The sequence below is a fragment of the Harpia harpyja genome, chromosome 3 (assembly GCF_026419915.1).
Source record: "Harpia harpyja isolate bHarHar1 chromosome 3, bHarHar1 primary haplotype, whole genome shotgun sequence".
Classification (NCBI taxonomy): Eukaryota; Metazoa; Chordata; class Aves; order Accipitriformes; family Accipitridae; genus Harpia; species Harpia harpyja.
The window spans coordinates 69,698,792-69,722,984 of NC_068942.1; the positions used below are offsets into that span (position 1 = coordinate 69,698,792).

At 36.5% G+C, this 24,193-nt stretch overlaps 1 protein-coding gene and 1 long non-coding RNA gene across 3 annotated transcripts in view; both read left to right on the forward strand.

Annotated features, from left to right (window-relative positions):
* The window catches only part of WDR25 (WD repeat domain 25), a 72,664-nt gene that overhangs the window by 11,002 nt on the left and 37,469 nt on the right, over positions 1–24,193 (forward strand). The gene's annotated exons all lie outside the window — the stretch shown is intronic.
* Positions 11,965–14,527, forward strand: LOC128139965 (uncharacterized). The gene is made up of 2 exons (XR_008234564.1): positions 11,965–12,096; positions 12,895–14,527. It is a non-coding gene; the product is annotated as an uncharacterized LOC128139965 (long non-coding RNA).

Genomic DNA, 24,193 nt, shown 5'->3' on the forward strand with positions numbered 1-24,193 from the left:
GCTGCTTAGATTGATTGAGTCTTGAGGGGAAAATACTGAGACCTCTGTAAAATTTGATTGATGTTGACCAATAGGTGCAAAGTGGCCACAGGTGAGATGCACGGGGGACATGGCTGTTGTGACAGTGTTATTTCACAAACCTTTCTGCAGAAATCCAAAAAGATGCATAGTGACTTTTGGATGTCCTTAACAATGACATGGAAGAAAGGATTCTGTTTTTTCACGTTACCTAAAAAAAGTTTTGGTTACTTGTGTCATTACTTAGAGAAATATCAAGAATATTAAGTGTTTATCTGACTTTTTTCTTAAAAACCCATCTGTCCTGAATGGCTCAGTTCTGCACTTCCTTTATACTGAGAACTCTTCCAGCTGTTTACTAAGTGCCTCTGAAGTAGCCTGTAGTAGAGAAATAAGCAACCTTGTCCTCCTGCAAGCACAGCTAGCCTACTAGGGAAGAAGTAGTCAGGGCTAGGGATGTCAATGAAGTAGTGTCTCTAATGAAGCTTAACTGATAATGTCATAAATTAAGCCCTCCAATTATGAGTAGGATCTCTGTGGGCAGCTGCTGTGCAGTCTAATGTCAGAATGTCACCTGAGGTGGGAGAAATGTATGGTGGTGTCATCCCCCTTCTGGATGCTTCAGTAGGATTGCTGGTGAAAAAGTCAAGATTTTGGTGCTTGAAACAAATTGAGCTAGAGTAGTTTTAAGTTCTTAAATGACTGTAATACATTATGGGAGTATCTCAATTTTTTTAACAGTTGAGAAATTCTGAATATTTTTGCTGTTTAAAAATGTAAATAACACTAGTCTAACTTTGCTGCTTTTCTAGAAGTCTAGCTTTATGGATGCATCTCGCATACTGCTATATATTTTTTAAAAAATAAATCTGCTAACAAAGCTACAAGGCATCGATTGTTACTTCGATTCTTTACCTCTCTTGGTCTGTTGATGTTGTCAAGAAAACAAATTTTTGAGAAACTTTGCTCTACTTTTTCAGGTTCTATAGAGAGGTTACTTGTGTAGGATTTATCCAGCATCAGGAGTAGAAACAATTTGCCTGAAGTTTCTATTCTTTTCAGTATGTTCATGTCCTTGCTTTTTTTAAGCAGATTTTATTTTTAACATGTGTGAAATAGCTGCATCTTTAAGGTCATAATATCAGTGAATGTACCAAAGATTGTTGACACTTGATCTTTAGATAAGTCTGATAGAAAGAACTTTAATGACATTTTGCTATATATTTATGCTATAAAGACAACTGTTAGTTATAGATTCCTTTTAAATTAAAGGGCAAGGAAACATGAAAAAAACCCTTGTTCTTTAGAGAAGTTGCTTCACTGCTATGGAACTAATGACTTACTCTCCTTCATCATACATATCATGTTTCATTGCAGTAATCGTCCCTCTTCAAAGAAAAAATATTTTGTGGCTAGTCTGGAACTGTGTTTGATTTGTCTTCTAGTACGTACCTGCTGGCTGACTGGCTGGTTAGGATATTAAGACTGAGCTTTACCTTCAATGTGCTTGTGGAGGCTTTTTATTTATTTATTTATTTATTAGTAGTAGTTATAGAAACTTCAACCTTTCTCAAATGTTTCAGTTGGTTAATGGATTAAAGATATTGTGCATGACAGATAGTAAAGACTGCATGTGCTTGTATGTTGTGCATGTGCCAGCTGTGTAACACCTTGCTTTCTGAAGTCAGATTTTGGAATTTGTCCTGTTCTCTAGTATTCTCGTCTTTTTGCAGATTATACTTTACTCATTAAAAGAATTTTTCTCATTCTGAACATTGTGACTAGTGGCTGGAATTGTATATTGTTATATAATGAGGAAGAGACACAGCTGGTTCTCTATGGAAAGGATGGCTGTTAGGGATGCAGGTGGTTAGGGATGACATAGTCATTATAAACATGTTAAAGCTCGGCAAATATGTTAAAGCTAGCACTATGTTAACAATGCAAAAGAAATGAAAATTAATTAGATAGTTCAATCTTACTCTGCTTGCTAGTATTGAAATAGCACTAGTTATGAATGTCCTCATTACCAGCAAAACACATAGCTGCTTGACATAATAGTTTATTTTCATAATTAAATACTTAGTTCTGCTCATCTTTAAGACTGGGTTATATCACTGACATCAGTGGGTTTAAGATTGCATCTATATTTTCCATAGCCTAGGGTTTTTCATCTTTTGAGGTTATTTTGCAGTTATGAACATTCTCAATAGCCTTGGGAATAATAAACAATTTATTTTTTAGTTGAAAGAATGAAGAGTTGTAAAGAAAATGTTACTCAACCAGGCTTACCGATAAATGAATGCAAGATTCATTAAAGCTCAGCTTTTCAGATAGCTGTTCTGAATCACTAACTGTATACTGCCCCTTAAGTTAGATATTATTTCAAATCAGTGTGGGCAATAAGGCTGCAATAACTACTTCTTAAAATAAGAAAGCCACTTGGTCAATGTTGGGAATGGGACAGAATTTGCCCATAAATTTGAATTAGGTTATTTCTTACAGACAGAAATTTGTCCTGAAGTCCAACTGTTTACCATTGTTTTTAAAACTGTGATAGCAATGTGTTACTCTGTGCTATTGCACAAATACTGCCAATCGTGCACCTGCTTACAGTGTATCTGGCTGCGTTGTGTTGTAGAACAGCTGCTGCTCATCTGATGGTGGGGTCGGCGGAGCTTGTCCATAGCTGTTGTCCCTCCTGTGTCAAGTTCTCCCAGTGGATAATGTGCAAGAATGGGACACCTTAAATTGCTCCTCTAAATTTCTTGTGTTTGTACTTATTTGTTTTATTGACTGTATTAATAGAAGAGATGGTTATCTGATTTTATATATGTACATATATCAACATAAAGCTGTAAAGCACAAATGGCCTTAGCTGATTCACGATTTTATGTTAAAAAAGTATTGTAATATTGAAGTACAGTACGAATAGATATGTTTTGAATTTTGATAGCCACTGTTTAACTGAAGCTTAAGGGAAAAAAACCCAAACATGTTAAAAGATTTGATCAGTGTTTGTTTTCTCCCTCTTACTTTCAGAAATAAGTCATAGGTCAAGAGCAAATAGATATACAGTGTTTCAGAAGCTGGGGAGTGCAGTTGCTAAGACTGTACTTATGTTCTGAATAGAACAGTGTTTCTTACTGTAGTAGTGGATGTTCAAAATCTGTAGGATGCAAATATCTGTGGGATACGTTTTCGTGAACATACCTATCCAGTCCTCAGTTACCTGTAGGAATTGAGGACGATTAAGACAATTTGCCTTCGAAGTGCTATAAGTCTGAAATTGAGGTGTTTAACACTTATGAGGAATCCCCACTTTTAATAGAGCATAAATAACACTTACAAGGAATACCCACTTTTAATAGAGCATAAATATACATGACTTGGGGAAATTTTTGTTGCAAATGAGTATGATACATATAGGTGAAGGGAAAATCAGATTATTCAATAAATGGCTGTAGAAATTTAGCTAATTATCTACTGGGGATTTGTAATACATTTGAAGTTCTTCTCCTTTGCCTGCTGGTAAAATATTGATTGCTTAAGTGTTTTTTGGGCACAAATAGTAACTACTAGTAGCCACTAATGTGATTGTGCTTTTAGGTGTTCTGAACACATTTATATCATTCTTAACACACTACTGTTACACTGTGAATTTGATGAGAAACTGCCAAATTTATGCCATGTTATTCTTCTCCCATATAGGTTCAGCAATAGAAAATTTAGTGGTTTTGAAGTAATTCTGTCATTATATGTTGGTTTCTCTTGAATTACTTGAATATGTGCATCAAACTTCTCTGTTTTAACCATGTCATCCCAAATATGCCTAATACAGTGTATGAAGTAGATAATTTATCTGAAGTAAATTTTTGTGTATTCTTTTTCTTAAGCCAAAATTTTAGTGTATGTAGTATACAACTGGGGTGGGGATTTAAGTATCTTTGCCATATTTGACTTCACCTTCTGCTAAAGTAATTCCGGTTTTTCATATTGTACAACAAACCATAGCTTAAATCACTAACTGATTTATAATTATATCGTAACTTCTTTTCATTTCTTCATTTTCCAGGAGCTTACCATTTGAGGTACATCCACAGCCATATTAGCTGTATTACAATGATTAGTCACAAAACACTTAAAGGTTAACTGCAAAATAGCTGGGAATTCTTCCCTTTATTTTGGTGTGTGTGGGAAGTTACTTCTCCTGCACTGTCTGCCCAGCATGAATGTACAATTGTTATTTTGTAGGTTCAGAAAAACTAGTCATGCTCGTAACTTTTAGCTGGCTGAAAATGTGATCTGTGTGAGCATCTTCCTTAGAGTCAATGGTTTATGGAGAATTTGTGATTTGCTTCAGGTGTGATTATCTCAGAATCTTTCTGCAAAATAAAGAACATACTACATTGAAAGATGGCAATTGATGGCAGAAACACTTTGCTGTTGAGAAGAATAGAGTTACTGGTTACCAATGATTTTAAGTATCCTTTACTATATATATACACCCTTACTTACAAATTGCCTTTTTTGTGAGCTTTGCTTGTAATGTAAGGGTTGCCTGTCTTCAGAGTGAAAAATGATTTTTTTTTATTTATAGGTGGTTCTCTCTTTTTTTTTTTTTTTCTTTTTTTTTTTCCTTTTTTTCTTCCTTTGGCAGCTTGCCTTATTATTCAGTGTTTGGAAAGCATACCTCTTTTGCAAATAGTGGGAATTAGCTAAAAAAAGATTGATTGGTACAGATGACTAAAATATCAGATGAAGTCTCTGATAGTATGAATCTTACTGTTTGGTCTGCTTTGCCTCATCTATTCTTGTAACTCTTATTTGATATTTTGGCTGAGAGTTTCTGATGTTTCATTTGGACTGCCTAATACGTAGGGTGTTAAACTGTAGGTTCCTTTAGTACAAATCTCTGCAGTAATTCAGAGAATACTTTATTTGGATTTTAAAATGGTTCGAGAAAGTAGCATGCATAATCTACATGTTGGGTTATGATGTATATGGTCTAATACCATCATGCTATCTCTGTAGAGCAGATGAATTCAGTTGAAAAACATGTTTTAAATTGTTGCTTTCCTCTTAATTTGCTGTAAATTCAGTGATGAGCATCAGAAACATACACATTTATTCCCCTGAAGTGTCAAAAGGCATTATTTTGTTATACTTCCACAGAAATAGAACAATACTAACAACATAGTTTTCCTTCTTATTTATTCCTTCTTTTTTATTCCTTCTTTTCCCTGGTTGTACTGTTCTAAAAAGCAAGGGGGGGTTAAAATCTGTAGTAGCTTTGAGGGCACATGGACCATAGCAGTTGGCCTTCAATTAATGCCTGTTTGGCAACGTGGCTTGCTTTAGGGTTAACCTTTTACATTCGGTAATGTTAGTGTAATGTAACTGCCCATTTTATTCTGCTGACCATTTAATATGGGAACAGAAGTAGTTCTCATGAAACTTTCCAAAAGTGACCATTACTGAATTTTGACTGTAAGAAAGTGTTTCAACAGTATTTTGGTGTTCTTACACAGAATAAAGAGAGGGACAAGAAAGATCTATATACTAAGTTTTACTCCTCCACTGTATTTCTTTTTTTGGATAAGCCTGAGTAGGTTGTGTTTTTCTGACACATGCCTTGAGCACTTGTTGGAGAACTATAGTTGTGATTTTATTGACTAGTTTGGTTGAAGATCACTTTTATATGAACTTGTGTCTTTCATAGGAGTGCAGGAACATGGTCTTAATTCTCACTGTTGTTCATCTCCAGAGTTTTTAAACATTTTTTTCTTGCTTTCTCAGTCCATTTAGAGCTTAAGAAAACAGATATTGGGGAGGGTGGGTAACATGTAGATCTCTCGAGGAAGTTCTTCCCAAATCTGGAATTGGGAGTCTTAGATGTTTGCGCTGTTTGGGGTCAGGTATTGTCCTTTCACTGATGAGAAAAGGATCGATGCTTTCTTGGAGGATGACATCCTCCTGAGCAAAGTCCAGCTAGGTGCTGTTATAAGCAGGGTACAGACTCGGGGGTTAATGACCTGCAGCATGGAGTGTCTCATACCCTTCTCTGTTCTCTGGGCGGTCGGTGTTGCCAGTGCTTGCAACGCACCTTTGAAGCAGAACACTAAATGTGCACTTAGGCAGCTAGGCAGCAGCAGGAACTGTCTTTTAGATAAGGTCAAGAGTTTCTCGGCACTATGCAATTTCAGAACATTTGATTTTCCTTTTTTTAGAAATATTTCACCTTGTTTTTCTCTCCAACCATAATTCTTGACAAAACTTTCATTAGGAGAGACTTTTCAGGTATAGAATAAAACTGCTAGTCAAACTGGGTAGAGAGATACAGACCAGTAGGACATCCTTATAGCATATAATTATTCACATTGTTATTTTGACTGATTAAAAATCCTCTGTGTCAAATAATTGGAAAGCAATGGAGTAAACTTAATCTATTGTACATTAGAATGCTGCCTAAATGTTTCTTCTCCATCTTGGAGCACATTATTCGTTAAGCTCTTTTCTAGTGGAAAGAAGCTTTCTTTACTCTTAAAAGAATAAAGCATAAAATACCAAGGCACAACTGCTTTGACACCCTGTTCTTGGGATCAGTTTTTTCCTATTTTCAGGGTTTATTTCTGCAAGTCTTGATCAAGACCAGGATCAGTGTTGATGATCAAAGCCTCCTTCCTTCTCTGAAGTCAGTAGTGGTTATAACTTTTCCCCCAACAGAATCATGTCAACACATTTTCTGATTTTTCACGTTTTTACATGATATGTTGTATTTCAGCCCTGTAATTTGGTTGAATTTTTCTTTTTGTAATGAACTTGACTTAGCTGTAAACAAGATGGAAGAAAGTATACAACCTAATGTGGATAGTATCCTTAGTATGCACAGTAGTGGTACCCATGGCTTGATGATGAATACTTTCAAACAAATATCCCTCATGTTGGTCTTGTGATCTTGAGATCAATTAAGGAAGCTCAGTCATTTTTGGTTTTGTTTCCATCTGATGGTGTGAGGAATTTATTTTTAACTGTCTCTCCTGAGAAAACAATCAGAATTAGTGGTTTTTTTTCTCAGCTTTTGCCTGAAGGAGAGTTTCTTAACAAAAGCCGTGTACTTGCATTTGAACTCATATCCCTATATTAGCAGGTAAGCAAAGGTACCCAATTTTCCTGAGCAACAAAATACTTGATTACAGGTCTAATGATAGTTTAAGAGGTGTTTTCAGATGTGCTGAAATCAAGGACTTGAAGCAGATGAACTTAATTATCTTTGTGAATATTCACAATCACATTATGTGCTTTAAATGTCACATTTGGAAGTAGTGCCTCATTGCTAGTTAATTAACAATAATTACTCAAGGTAGTACTTATGTTTCTGGAATTTCTTACCCACTGTGAAAAATGTACTTTGCTTCTAAAGGTTTAGCAGTATAAAAACCAGATTTTACTTAACTCATTCTTAAAGTGTTACTGTTGCTTAGACCCTCTGTACATTTTATCTCTACCTTTGCTGCAAGGAGAATCAGTTACTCCATTCCATTTGCTCTGCTACATCTGGGCAGTGTTTTTAACATCTGAACCATGCTGTATATGATATTTTTTTTTTCTTTTTAAAAAAAGCAAGCAGTTGATTTTTATTTTTTTTTTAAGCAGAATATGAAGAGAGAAGCAATAGCAAATTAGGCTGGCAGTCTAGATCTATCATGAGGTGTTACGAAGGTGTGTTGACATCTTCGGCTAAAGAAATATGGCTTATGATAATACCAGAAGGGCTTTTTCTGTCATAGCACCTATGCTCAGTATGTTTTTCTCTCTGTAAGGATGGTTTTTCTTGGCAAAGAGCATTATACAACCTAAGATAGCTTACAGTGCAACCAAAAAAATCCTCATATATCCTAGAAAATCCTCCCTGTGTTCTAGTTTCCAGCTTCCGTCTTCCATCTTTCTTCTCTGCCTTTCATGTAGAAACTTAATTGAAATGTCAAAGGATTCTTTTCAAGTTTTTTCCCTTAAAAAATAAATCTTTCTTCAACAATGATAGTCTCCTTGTTTGCAGCAGCACACTTTACATGCGCTTGTGTGTGTATGTATATTAAAATACATATATTCATATAGAGAGAGCTTTTATATATAAAGAGCTTTAAATTAACAGAAAACCTCTATTGTCAATTACTCATACTTAAAAAATGGATACTCTCTTTGCCTGCACACTTCATTCACCTGTGTGAATGAGGTGTCCACTGAAATCCTGGTAATAGTATATAACTTATATTTCATAATAATCTTTTTCTGTGAAGTACATTAAATGCTTTACAACAAAGTTTTTGTGACAGCACTTACAACATGCTAAACATGTTTGAATTCTCAGACATCAGTTTAAAGCTAATTCAGAGAACAGCAAGAAAAGCTACTAAATTTTAGAAACCGTCATGAAGATTAATTAAACTAATGATCTGTGCTTTGTGCAGTGGGAGTGGAGATAACTGCAGGTACATGAAGGCATAACCAAGCAAGTGATGAATACTGTTTGGAGTGGTAAAAGTATTTTAGTGATGGCAACATAAATGGGGAAGAAGCTGAGTGATAGGAAGCTGAAATAATAACATGAATCTGATTGTGGAAGGGTCTTCAAAGTGTTATGTGAAAATCACATTGGAAGTGGTAAGCACTTCATTGAGGAAACTTCCCAATAATAATTTTTCAGTTGTAGAATGACTTGGAGAAAACAAGCTTTTCACAACTAAGAGGTTTTGATTTTAAGTATTTGGAGAAAATCATAGACCCATTCTAACTGAATGGTAATGTTCTGAATGTCAAAAAACTTTCACCCATATGTCTGCTATGTCAAATGGGTTAAAAAAAAAAAAACACTTATTGCTTTTATTTTTTTTCTGCCATTACACATGAAAGACTTTTCTTTGTAAGGACTGATGAGAAATCTGCTTTTGGGTATCTTGGTATAGAGCCTGGTTTATCAAAAAAATTGATATGCAACTGTTGACATTATAATTGTTTATTTTAGAAATTGTTCAGTTTTATGTGCTTATATAGGAATTAAATACTCCTGAAAAATATGTTCAAAACTGGTCACTAATCTCCTTAAATTTTTGCTAATATACAGAAGCCTGTAACGCTACTAGAATTTTCAAGTAACCCAAACCCCAAATATTTACATTAACTTTTAATTTTTAAATTATTCATTCTGTAGTTCTATAGTGATAGTGAAGTAAATGCAATAAAGTACTTCTAGTAGTGAAGTAACACTTTCTCTAGGCATGTCATACTGCAGTGAGAAATGCTGAACCATTCTACCTGATCTGTGGTTGTATTGCTTAAATGTTTATGTTGTGGTAGTGACAAGGAGTCGAGCACTCTGGGACCTATGGTGGAAGTTACTTTGGGTTTATGTACATGTTTCAATGCTGCACTGCATAGAGCAGTCAAGCCAGCTTGGGTGCTAGAAGCTGCAGAGGGGGGGTTGGTGTGATGCCTTCCTGAGCTAGGTAGGTGTTCCTCTGGGATGAGTTTAACAGTGGGATGTCTCATGGTACCACTGCACTGATGTGATGATCGAGTAGGTTTGCACTATGTGAATGGAACCAGAGGCATCCCCTAATGATAGAATAGAATAATTATGCATTAATGCTTGCTAAAATGAAATGTTTTCATCAAACTTTAGGAAAAAAGTGTGTGGGAGGGGCAGTGGTGTGTAATTTTACAAATATCTAAATATTACATTTCCTTATACAGTTAAAAATAATTAATTGGGTCCTATGTAAGTGCCAGGCAATGTTTGTAAGGGTCAGTATGTTCATATCTGCTCCTTGATAATTCTACATTGTCATTGATTCATGGTTTCATGTCAACATCCAAATAGGAGAAAGCTAGTTTTTAACCTAGTTCTAGATTTTTAGCATAGAGTATTATTATTTTCATTTCCGGCTTCAAAGCTATGCTTTTATAACAGCTGTAACATGAAAGTTAGTAATACTGTCTCCCTAATATGACAAAACCACAATAATTATGCAAGATTTTTACTTAATTTCTAAACTATTACTATAGAGTAATATAGTAGATACTTTTTAAGTTGTGCAATTCTGAATATTTATAGATGCTTTCAGCCACACTTCTCACTTGAGCTGTACTACTAGTTTAAATTAAAAAAATTAGTTACTGCTGGCAAATAGCTTTGAAACATTTGAACTTCAGTAATAATAATCCCTCTTTAAGGCACAACTTACTGTATCTTAAATTGCTGTCATTTTTCTCACCATGTGATAGCCAGATAAAGTAAATACACAATTTTTAGATGCTTATCAGCTTTAGGAAAAAAAAAAGTTTTTTAAAAATGAATATTGAGGCTCTGTTTAATGTTGTTGAATCTATTATTAAAGTAAACAGCCCCCTGATATATTAATAAAGAAAAGGCTATTTACCAAAGGAGTATGTTAAAGAAATAGCTAGCTGTTCTTTCAGGGTTATTTTTCAAATCTTAAAATTTGATGCAAACTGTTCTGCTTTGTATTGATGAAAAATATAATCAAAGATCTGTTGTTCAACTTCAGGTTAGCTATATGATTGTACTACGTTATAGGAATGTAAACAAACATAGAAAACCCTCTCTGCTGACTAGATGTACGTTAGGTTTGCAAATTACCTACCAACGCCCTTTGGGATAAAGGCCTTCATGAAATCATTGTCAATAACTTACTGTTGGGTTGACTTACGTTATAGGTTGTTCTTCAAGATTTCGCAGGAGAGAGATTAAATGTTATAAAGCACGAAGTACAGAAGCTCCACAGGGCAATCTAAATGATGTTATAGGAACCGAACTATATTACAAAGAGGAATATTAAACATATTTGTAATCTTCTGTTGTCATATGAGTGCCAGGCCCCTTTCTGTCTAATGGATTGCATAGATATGCAAAGGAGAAATAATAAAAGCTAATCAGTTTTGTTTTATGTAAAGCTGTTAATATGTAGATACTTGAGTTCCCTCAAAAAAAAAAAAAAATCTGAGTATTCTAATGAGGCATGTTGACGTTGTGTAAATTGCTTGGAGAAGAGGAGCTGCTGTAATCACTTCACTTGAAAAGTGAATATACTTAAAAAGAAAATAGGATGACACAGCCGATGTTGTACATCTGTGCTAAAATTACTGTGAATTAGACCAGTCTCAGTTAACCTGAGACAGTTGGTGTAATGCTGGTGGGGGCTTTACCAACTGGGGAAACAAACCAAAACTGTACCCCTCTCTTTAGTGTAGGGACACATGGATGTGAAGAGTGGGAATCAGTGTGATGGCCCCAGCATGCTGGAGATAAATGTGGAAGTGAAATATTTTTGTCTGTAACATGGGGGAAGCTGGAAGGGAAGGTGACACTTCTGTTGGTCACGGTAATTTCCTGGCATGCTTACCAGCCCTGCAGCTGTGCAGTGGCCCACCAGTGGGCCAAGGAATAGTTATGGTGACGGCTACACCGAGTGAAGAAAACTGAGTTGTGGTGTGTGTTTGGAGGGAAACTGCAAAAAAATTTAAAAAATGGGCAAGTTGTAAAACAACTGGCTTCTTTCCTAGATAGCTACTGCAGAGCAGGATTGTCTCCACTACACTTAAATGTCAGGAATATGCTGAGGGAATACCTTTTGTGTGCACTGCTGCACACATTAAAGAAAACCTGGGCTCTGTGGAAGACAGCCCTCCCCATCTGTGGTGCAGACTATTTTCTTTGAGTCAGCAGGTCTTATAGGAGGCACTGAATATCCTGGGAGCCAAATGTGAACCGCTGAGAAATCCCAAGGTCTTTGGGGCATCTGCCTCCTACACTTCCAAATACTGGAGACGCTCCCTGTTAGTGGCCAGGAAATGCAAACATCCATAATGTAATAATCACTTGTACCTCACCATGTTATTCATTCTGTGATGCTCTTCAGGTTCCAGGATTTAACAGTATTTTTCACAGACTTCATTCTGGATAAAATCTGCCTTCAGCCATCCAGTGGAGACCCACCTGAGCAGGAATTCCTGTGGCAGAGAGATTTGGACCTTGTGCTGATCTCCCTAAGAGGAATCGTAAGTGAGGATTATGGAAGGCAGCTTTGTGCTTGGAGTTGTTGTCTGGAGGCTTTTTAATTTACGTAGGAATTACACACTTCCAATTCACATGCAACAATTCAATGTGTGTGTTAGAAGGCATAATATTCACAACATACATAGCAGCTTGTTCCAGGGGAAGCAGGAGACCAAACCTTGTTCCCAGAGACCCTTGTCACTTGGACCATAAACTTCCTGTATGTTTTTCCCCATTACTTTCCCCGGTTCTTAGAGACACGTAAAAATCATAATAGCTTAGTAATGGTACAAACAGTTGTTATAAAGCAGGATGTTTTCCACAAGAAAAACAGGAAAGATTCTCAGTCTGGGTGACCTTGGTAGAACTTGAACAAGTGGAGGCTCCTATATTGTACATCCATCCTGCTGAATAACATCTTATGGAGAAAAATCTTGAAAAGACCTCAACCAAAGTTTATCCCTGTAGCCTTCAGGCTAGGTGTATTCCTCAGAGCACTTAAAAAATATCCAGTATAATTTTAAATAAGCTATCAAAATAAATTACCTTCTTCAGTGCTCTCTTGTTGTCCTGGCTAAACTGATTCTAGTACAAAGTTATCTCTGCTACAACTAAAGTTTAGTCTTATCCTCAGTGTCACTTAAATAATCAAACTGCTCATTGTATTTCTCAAACTGTATTCCACTCTGGGAAATGCAAAAAAATCTGCTCTTGCTTCAAGACCTTTACTGCAAGAACTTAATCAAACAGTGGGCTTGCATCCGTCTTTTCTCTTCACCCCTGTTTCTCAACTCCTGCAGGATAAGGCTATTTGTGTGGAAATGAATCAAGCTGTTAAAGTTGCTCAGCTGCCAGAGGTGACTGATATTTCTTCCTCTGAAGGTAAAGATCACTCCAGCTTGTTTCTAATTGTGTAATACAGCTTCAGTAAAATGCTACTATAAGCTGTGGTACACAGTCCTGAATTAATTATTCATCTGGATATTAAAATATGTAGGCAAAATCAAATATCTTCAAATCCATGATAACATGGATCCTACACCTTAATATACGTTCAATTTTTTGCAGTTCCCAGCGTGTCTAGGTTAGTATAGTTTTCAGAGATTGCAGCTTCCCTGCCTTTTAGAGAGACGAGCAAGTGCTGTGTGTAATGTGACTGATTCACTTGCCTTCACTTGACGTCTTGGTACTGCAGAGTTTATGCTGAAACCAGCAGTGGAGGGAGCTACGTAGTACAGAGGATGCTGAACTGGCTGAGGAGCTGGCATCTCTGTCCAAGGGTATTTGCTGCCAGCTGTTGCACTGCTGTCCCACAAGTGCCTTGCTGGCCTTTAAAGGGCTCTTAGCCAACAGGGCTGTGTTTGGAGTGGTCTGGTATCAATGAAAAGCAAAGTATTTTCCCAAATCTTGGGAAAGGGGAAAGAATGCTGCTCTTACCTCTGTTGCATCTCCATTCTTTTGGAATCTCTCCATTTTAAGAACAAAGAACTGGGGTAACTCTAGCTGTCTGCCAAAATAAAAGTCAAAAGAAGGATCACTGTATTTAGAGATCTTGATCTCATTACCTGAAGAATGTATGCTGCAAATGGCTGCAGTCTTCTAGTGTCTTTTAAAATGATACATGCGATATAAAACATTTTAACAAACAAATATGTGCTTCTGCAGAAGGAAACAATGTGTTTTGAAAGTCTATCAGTGTAATTTCCCTGAAGTTTTTAAATGAGCAGGCAAGATAAAATGGTTTCAGGAGAATTTTGTTAATAGCGATGTTTTGGTTTCAAGGAAAGAAACTAGAACTGTGAAGATTTCACCTGGCAATGTAGAAAAAATACATAAAAGTAACAAAAATAAACATGTCAGTTTTCTCTCAACTTTAATGCTGTAAAGAAATATAACCAATAAAAAATGGCAGCAACTGTACAATGATTGTGTTTTGAACAGATTTATACCATAGGTTCTAACCAACGTATGAGTTAAAGCTCTAATACATATTACAAGAAACTAAGCTGCTTTTTCACGCCATGCTGTGTACCTGCCCACCTTGATTATAGTTTAAATAGATGATAAGATTTGATAGTTCTCTGGTTGTTCAACATGTGTCCTCAATTTTTAGTTTATTTCCCCACCCTGCCTGGGATGGCAGTCATTCCTGTAGAGAAATTCAGATGATGTCTAAGGAACACTGAATTGTGTTAGTGCTTCTCTTCATTGCCCACTTCCCTGGAAGTATTTTTAAACAGCAAGATCATCTTACTGAGCTTGTTTTAATATTTTTTTATTTTAGTGGGGGTGGAACATGTGCTGCTAGTACTGTTCATTAAACAAGTGAGATATATAGCTCCTACTGTATTTAATTTGTTGAAACTGATTTTGTCACTTTTAAAATGTGCCTTGTATTCCACTGTGATACTAAAAATAAATGTGTATTTGAAACTTGTAGCCCTCAGCCCTGTTTAAAAAACAAACTTCTCTGCCACACACACTGTACATGAAACTTTGTGCCCCTAAAACTCAAAGCTTGGTGCCGTATCTTAACTAGATGTTCACTGAAAATGCTACAAAACAATGAACTGAAGTCAGATGGTCTATGATTGTATTATGAAACCCATTTAAAAAAAAAACCAAAGCGAAACACCCCAAACCCCCTCAAACAAGGAATTGTAGATTGGTTTTATTTTCAAGTGAATACAAGAGTACTCCAGCATTTAAAAACGCTCTGAAGTTTCATTTTAGAAACATGGCTTAAAAAAAGACTACTTCAAATTTAAAAGCCTTTTGTTTAAATAATGATCAAAGATGTTAAAATTAAAGCAGATATTGATTCTTAAAAGTATTATGACACTTAAAAAATAAAATGCTGCTTTATCTTGCCCTTTAATGTGGTATTTAACACACTTTATGGGATACTCCTTTATTTGTAGAATCTAGATCTGTCTATGCTATTTTAGAATACTGTTGTCACTATTCAAACGCATAATTGATTTTAAGTGCCTAAGTGGTTCTAGTTATTGCAGGTATTGTTTAAACAGTGTGTATATATAGATGTTTAGTGCTTTGACTCTGAAACATGTATTTTGGGTTACCTGGGGAAAAAATTTTTACTTCTAAATGGTGTGGAATAATTTATTCCTCAAGGAAGATGCACTGGTTCTAAGTCTCCCCCCCCTCCCACCTTCAGCCTGTAATTATCAGAGCTGAAAAATCAACTACTGTTGAAGTTAATAAATTTTCATTTATTTTGGGTGAAAAGTTCAAAGCTGAAGTGCCTTTATAACAAATGATAGACCAAAGCTTGCACAGTAGCGATCATACTTCAATAATGTAATGATGCTCTAAAAATATCATTTAATAGGTAGTAGTAATGTCTTAAGTCTGTGATTACTGGATCCTTGGGAACACAGATTACTTCTAAGGGATCCATAAAAAATGATTAAGAAAAGTGTGTTACTTGACAGTCGGTTTAAGGGAGCTGCATAGTCTGTGTTCCCACTGGGGGTTTCTTTCAGTTCTGGAAGCTGAAACAGATTGAAACCCACTTTAGTATTGCTTTTTTTTGGCGATGCTGTTGATTATCACCACTTAATAGCACGTTCTCTAGCAGTACCCTTTTAAAACTGTATCTGGTAACAAAATGTCTGATTATTGTTCCCCTGAACCCCTCTCCCGAGCAGTGCCTGTGTCTGATTGTGCCCTGCTCAGCCGCAGGAAGACGTGCCTGGCCCGCATTCGGCAGCAAGTCACCTGTGTTGTGATGTGGCCGTGCTGGTGCCCGGAGAGAGGATGCCGCTCGGTAAGCATTGCCTGTGTTGCGGTGTCACAACACGCTGAGGCCCAGACAGCTCTCCGACATGTCTCCTGTCTTTGAAACTATTAATCAGTCACTTCACTGTGGCAGAGCCACGTCAGAATGACTGCTAGATTAGCCTTGTCAGTGCATCTGAAATAACCCAAACTTTCTGCAGGGTTGAGTTATTCTGATTTTGAGGGAAATGATCTTTCTGGTGGAAAGTGAAGCAAAGATTCGAGAATCTCTACACTGAAAAGAGAAGCTAGCTTCACTGCCTAAAAGTGAAGAATCACTATGTATTTAATGAACGTAAAAGTAATTTTGCAATATTTTTTCAGACCCAAATGCTTTTCAGGTGGTCATAAATATATTGTCTAATTGTTCTTAACTGCATAGTTATGCAGTATATGTATGAAACTGCTAATTGCTTAATCAGAAATTAATAGCGGTGTTAATGTTCTCTCAGTTAGGAGGGTAAGTTATAGTAGATGATAACAACATTGAGAGATTAAAATCCAAATTTTCAAACTCAATCTAAAGCTTAAAGTTTATTAAGCCCCCATCCTCAACTTCCATTGGCATTAACGACTCTTGTAAGTACCAACACATATGGAGATTGGACCACTTGGATCTTAATTCTTACATACGCAAGCAGAAGGTTAACAAACTTTAAAATTGCAAGTGAAAGAGCCAAAATGAGGATGAAGTAGTTATTGTGAATTAGAATACCTCTTTCTGGTGAGAACTGCCTTCCTCTCTCAAATGATGGTATGACTTGTAATGAAGTAGCTTTACTGTTGAAGTTAAACATTATAATGTGTTTTTAATGGCACCTTAATGGCCTCTCTGAGGACTTGCACTGAAATAATTTTACCTTCTCATAATTGCACTTCATAATGGACTATAGCAGCACAATTTAAGGTCTCAGTAATTTTTTCATTGGTTTGTTAAGTATAACAAACCCTCTAAGTTACCATTTTGTCAAATACAAAAAGTATTAGAATTTTTTTTTTTTATTATTGTATTGGGTATATCTTCCACACCTAAATATTTTGTCTGTCTCAGCAATAAGGTAGTAACTGATTTTAATAAAATTTTATCTGCGTTGTATAATAACAATAATGTGTATATTGAATTGATTTGCCATCCAAGAGGAGAATTTCTTATGATACACTCTTTATTTCATGTGTATGTGTGACTCAAGCTAGGTGTCCTGAAGTAGATTTTTACATATCCAATGCTTACATTATTCTGTGCAAATAGCCTGAAAGAAAGTGCCTGTTCAGCTTTGTTATTTTTGTGAAGCCCAGGTGTTGAATGGAAATAGTTCACTATAAATCTGGCACGACTTCAGGTCAACAGGCACAGCTACAGATATGCCATAATAAAAAGAAAATTTTACAATGAGTTGCTGTGTCATGAAAACACTTACATATAACTGCTATTGAATAACTTTGAAACTTTTAACTGTGTTTTTATGTAAATGACCTGGCAGGCCAAGATTTCACCCTGAGCTTGTTCATACTTTCACAGTTTATTTCAGTTCTCATCACAGAGATGTTAATTGTAGGTAAACATCCTTTATAAACAAACTAATTCTAATCTTCAGTTTATAAAGGCAGCAGGGCCTATTTCTGAATAATTACATAATACTGTTGCATTTATATACTTTAATCAAGCATTTAAATATGTTATTAGTATTCTGATATTTCATGTTGCAACATTCATGCATGTGTTACTTGTCAATGTTTAGCAACATTTCATCTGGGGTAAAATTTTAGCTTTTGATACAATGGCAATATATAATTTACAAATTCTCCAATAGAAATGTCTATGAAATGTTTATATCAGTCTTGCTCAATCTCTTATCATTACCTTTTTTTTAATAATTTATTACTTTCTTAAGAGTTCTGTTTGCCAGTTTTGACTTGACAGGCTCTCATGGAGGCTACACTATTTATTTATATTAGCAAAAACCCAGCCAATATGTATATTTCAAAATTATTTATGTTTTCAGTTTTGATTGGCTGATTAGATTTTCCTTGTGCTACAAGTTAGCTTTTGAAATATGGAATCGTTAGGCGGATGTCCAAGAGTAGATGGGCATCAAACAAGCTTAGGTTGAATGTAGTAGCTCTCATTATTAAAGCTTTACCGAGAACATTCCCTTATTGTATATAATTGGATAGATAGCTCTTGACATAGTGGTGTGGGGTTTTTGTTTTCTTTTACAGAATTCTGTTTTACTTCTCTTGTCTTTCCCTTTGCCAGCTGAAAATGTCAATGTTTTATCTTAGTCTACTAGTGTTTCCTTAAAATAATTTTGTAGGATGCTGTCAGCAAAAAGTACACTTTTGATTAGGTTGTTATTTTCCTGTTAATGGCAAAACCACCCGATTGAAGCTTCACAATTAACAATTATGGAGCCTTCCTTGGGGAAAGGGCTGCTGAGTTCCTGTGGGAGGGAAGATTAAAATAAAACACACCAAGTAATTGGAAATGTATTTCATAGGCATGCTTAGTATGTTAGTGCTGCCTCCTGAAGCTAAATGTAGTGCTTGTACTTAACACAGCCTTTGCTGGATTCACCATGTTTAAAGCTTGTTGGCATGTTTGCAAATCAGTTTTCATACCACCAACTAGTTTCTAGTAGTACTGCTAATTTGGTTAGCAGTGCACTACTAGTATAACTTAAAACGCCTCTGCCTGGATAAAGCTCCCTACAAAATAAGAGCTACCTTAAGATCTAATGTACTGTTCTTTTTTTTTTTTTTTTTTTTTTGTAAAAGAGATTTTCCACCTCATTGGTTTGATAAATGTACTTGAAACATTTTAATATTAACATTTTTGGGGAAAAAAAAAAAATGAAGTGAGACCTTATGCTGGCTGTCTCAGCTAATTGAATTTATTGTATTTTGCTACTTTCCTTTTTCCTTGTTTCTCCAGTAGTGAGAGTAGTCTAGTAATAAACTATCCAAATACAAACTTTTATTCAGATATTAAAGCAATAATAAAGTTGGCTCTTTTTTACCATTCATTAGTCCTGTGCTTTGGACTAGTAAGATAATCATGTTTTGAGTTATGTCTGCTGCAAGAAGAAAGCGAGTGGAAATCTGTGTTTGCTCAAATGACAGCATTGATATATACTTCTTACACCGCATCTAGATTAGGAAGATAGATGTCGTTTAAAATATGTTCCCTAGCACACTTCTAAACATTTCTGGAGCAAGTGATCAACACATCTGAAAATGTGTTAGCTTTATCTAGCTTTACAGAATTGTTGTGGTTTAACCCCAGCCAGCAACTAAGCACTACGCAGCCGCTCACTCCCCCCCCCCCCCCCCCTCCCCCAGTGGGATGGGGGAGAAAATCGGGAAAAAGAAACAAAACCTGTGGGTTGAGATAAGAATGGTTTAATAGAACAGAAAAGAAGAAACTAATAATGATAATGATAACACTAATAAAATGACAACAGCAATAATGAAAGGATTGGAATGTACAAATGATGGGCGGTGCAATTGCTCACCACCCGCCGACCGACACCCAGCCAGTCCCCCGAGAGGCGATTCCCCGCCCCCACTCCCCAGTTCCTATACTAGATGGGACGTCCCATGGTATGGAATACCCCGTTGGCCAGTTTGGGTCAGGTGCCCTGGCTGTGTGCTGTGCCAACTTCTTGTGCCCCCCCCCCCCCCAGCTTTCTCGCTGGCTGGGCATGAGAAGCTGAAAAATCCTTGACATTAGTCTAAACACTACTGAGCAACAACTGAAAACACCAGTGTTATCAACATTCTTCACATACTGAACTCAAAACATAGCACCGTACCAGCTACTAGGAAGACAGTTAACTCTATCCCAGCTGAAACTAGGACAAGAATCCTGCTGAAAAACTTGTTTTTGGGGCACTTGGTTTACAAACTAAGCTGGTATGCCCAAAATGTCATCAATCATAGTCTATATGGCAATCTGAACATCTATTTATGTCCTTCATAATTGTGTGAAAATAAGTTTATTAACACTTAAACAGGTTGTACACTAAGCTAGACCTTAGCTCAGTTTTTCCTGGACCTTAGCTCTTAGTTTTTACACAGTTTAACTATATGTTTAGGCAAAAGAGTGTGAAGACAGTGATCCATTTTGTAATTCTCCTTTCAACAAATTTTACCTTCTACTAAAACTATAATATTTAGCTCATTATTTTAAGAAGACAGGAATTGAAACAGCAATGAAACAGTCTAAATCTTCCCATAGTTACTCTAGGAATTTATATATATTACATTACATGCTGATTCAAGATCAGATTTTTTTCAATCACGCAGAGGCTGGAAAGGCTTAGGCATACCTGCCAATTCTAATCATAGAATCGTAGAATCATAGAATCATTTCGGTTGGAAAAGACCTTCAAGATCATCAAGTCCAACCATTAACCATGCCCCCTAAACCATGCCCTGGAGTACCCTATCCACTCGCTTTTTGAATACCTCCAGGGATGGTGACTCAACCACTTCCCTGGGCAGCCCATTCCAATGTTTGACAACTCTCTCAGTAAAAAAATTTTTCCTAATATCTAACCTAAATCTCCCTTGCCTCAACTTGAGGCCATTTCCTCTTGTCCTATCTCCAGACACCTGACAGAAGAGACCAACACCCTCCTCACTACAACCCCCTTTCAGGTAGTTGTAGAGAGCGATAAGGTCTCCCCTCAGCCTCCTCTTCTCCAGACTGAACAACCCCAGCTCCCTCAGCCGCTCCTCATAAGACTTGTGCTCAAGGCCCCTCACCAGCTTGGTTGCCCTTCTCTGGACACGCTCCAGCAGCTCAATGTCTTTCCTGTAGTGAGGGGCCCAAAACTGAACACAGGACTCCAGGTGCGGCCTCACCAGTGCCGAGTACAGGGGAACAACCACCTCCCAGCTCCTGCTGGTCATGCTATTTCTGATACAGGCCAGGATGCTGTTGGCCTTCTTGGCCACCTGGGCACACTGCTGGCTCATATTCAGCCGGCTGTCGACCAGCACCCCCAGGTCTTTCTCTGCCGGGCAGCTTTCCAGCCACTCTTCCCCAAGCCTGTAGCGCTGCATGGGGTTGCCGTGACCCAAGTGCAGGACCTGACACTTGGCCGTGTTAATGCTTGGCTATTTATTGCTTTTCAGCTATTTGTTGCTTTTTTCCTGGCTTTCTCTTGCCTCAGTTCTATGAACAGAAGAATGTACCTGTTTATGTGAATGACTTCTTATCTTTACTGCTGTTGGTTAGAAATACCCAAGGAGCACTTCTAACTCTTGCAATCCTGCCCAAAGCTGCACCTCATCCAAATGAGGAATCTGAAGAGGCGGCAGCAGCAGCAAATACTTTTTTGTAATTTTTCCATGGGACTACTCTTGCCCTCTGGTCCATTGACTTTCGAAGAACCTTTTAAACTACAGTTCTGAGCCTGCTTTGCAAACTAGAAAAGACATGATTTTCTGTAGATAGTGTGGGACTTTCTTCTTTACAGTATTTACAGAAATTACAGTATTTAGATATTGATGAGATCAGAAAAGCAGTATAGTTCAGGGAGTACCATTCTCTTGAATCTATGCCTGTTAGCAGATATGACGTTCAAGTTTCAGTGACTAATTCAGTTTTGCAGTTAAAAAGAAAGAAAAAAATCAGTTTTTTTCTCCTTGAGACACACCAGGGAGCAATGTTATTCCAAAAAGGGAACGGAGAGGGTCACGGGTCTTCAGCTTCACAAGTCTGTGGAGCAACCTGAGCATGCGTTGGAAGGGAGCAGCATATGTTCTAGTCAAAGCATAGTAATTCATGTTTCCTGTAAGTCAGTACTATCCCACATCATCCTTGAACAGGGCTGTTTCTTAAATGCCATCTTTGTGTTTAGATTAATCGAGAAGTTGGAAACAATTTCTTGCTGTCATTTATGTAGTAGGAGCCATTGACAGAGGAAGTTGGTAGTTACAGAAGAATGGCACAGCTTGGTTAAATTAAGGGGGAAGAGTTCTGTTATTTTAGTATGGATGTTACGCTGAAATTAACCTGAATTGATCAGTTAAAAAAGTTTTTAATTTTGTTATGCATGCTCCAGAAATAAATTTCTTGTTTAGTATTCTTGATTGGCTTTGCTGTAGTTCCTTTATGCATGGAAATTCAAAATGTGTACAACTTAATTCCTAATACTTGCTTCCAACCTCTAATTTATCACAATTGAATCATTGTTCTTGGGTTCACTGTGCAATTAGTGACTGCCAGTTTGAATAGATGCACCTTTCTCTTCCTAAAAGTAAGGCTGCTATGTTTTCTTTTCTGCAATCTAATTGGCTTGGAGGCAAGTGCGTTGTAGGTAATCATAGAATGACAATGGAAGAGACATGCTCAATTCCTAATTTATCAGTCTTCATGTGCTTGATGAGTTCTCACATTACTTTGGTTACTCTGCTTATGTTGCTGTGACTTTTTTTTCTAGCAATGAATGCCTAGTTTGGATGGTCAGTAAGAGAAAAGCCTTTATTTTGTGTCCTATGAGCTGGTTGATAGTATAGCAGACCCCTGAACATTCTTCTGGGGCTGCTACTTACTTGAGTATCAAGTGCTGGTCCTCTCCTGCTTTCTTTTGTGACTTACCAAGAGAGTTTTTATTATCTGCAACCCAAAGTACTTTATTTTCAGGGGCTGTTTTCCTGAAACCTTTCAGACAGAAAATAGGATCTGGAAACGTATAATCTGTAATAAATCTCATCCGTTATATTGTTTAGTTGCTTATGTGATTTTTAAACTTTTGATCTTGAGGGTGAGGAGGTCTGGTTGTGTTACCTAAAATGCTGGCTGCAGTATTTTCACAACGTTCCTAAGCTATACAGGAAAGCAAGCAACTTCTAAAACCTTTATTTGCAAATATTACGAAGAATGTGAAAGAGCAATTGAATTACAACATGTCTCAGAGAAAGTGAAAAGAAAATTGCTTTTGTAAAGAAATCTCTAGTATAATTTTGTCACTTGGCTGTTTGTACCTGCCATTTTGGCTCCATATATTAATCCTAGCAGATAACTATGTAATCACCATACTTTCTGTAATATGAGAGGAAATGAAATGAAAGCGGTTGATGGAAAAGAAATGGAAAGGCAATGTTATAAATAATGAAGTACAGAAGAGTAAGAACTAGTAGTGAAATATGAACCAGCTTGATACATTAAAACCAATTTTAATAAAATTGGAAAAAATGCAATTAAAGTGTTCATGGTATCTTAATGCCAGAAAGGCACTGGAGAAAATCTTTGAAAATAACTAGCTAATTTCAAAGCTTCGAGTCTTGGCTGTTTATTTCTTTCAAATATTGGAGAATTCATTAGTTTATAATTGTAGATTTAGGGGAGGTAATACAGTAATATGTGCCTTTTCCCTAATAACATTTGCATATTTCATTGTTTTGGGGATTCTTTGTAAGGGGAAAGGATGCACTGGTTATTGTTTATAATATAAAACTGCTTGAATGTGTGGCAATAAGCAGTATTTTCAGAGTAGCAGGCTGAAATGTATGCTTTTAACTTTTTAGCTCAGCAATTAAAATCACATCTGACATCATAAGATAAAAGAACAATGTCAGGTTTAATGAGAATTTAGTATTTCATCTAGAAATAATACTGAGTTTCTGTAAGAGCTGAGTTTTGAAGTCAAGCAACAACACTTGAAACAGTTGATCTCTTGGTAAAAATAATTGAATATAAATCTGTCTTCCTTTGACGGATGCATGATAGCATCTAGTCCTATACTACTTGATACACATGTTTAAATGCCTATGAAGGAAGATATATATTTCAGCCTGTGTATTTTTTAATGAACTGTTCCCTCTGCCTGAGTAATTTATTATGTACTAAATATGTAACCCTTTATTCCATGTAAATCTATGAGTTTATTTTATAAACCTTTATTTTAAAGGTATTTGTTACCAGGTATGACTAAAGTTCAGCAGCCTTTGGTATTTAAAATACAACTTTCTAAATAGTTCTAAGACACTTAATTTCTTAAAAACACTTTGAAATTAAAGCTGTAGTTGTTACAACCATGACTTTTTAAATTATAGTGTTGCGGCCTTTGCCTTCAGCCTTAGACTGTTCTTGGATACATATCCTTTTTCTGACCTCATATGTAGATGCCACTTGGAAGAATGAGTTTGGGATCCTTTTCTGGTAAAGAATCTGTAATTCGTGTTCCTTTCTGGCAGAGAAGGCATGATCAACAACTTCACTCATTTGAAATAGGAAGTTTTTTATGGCCCTAATTCCTAGGGGACTCTCTTATCCCCTGTTTTGTACCA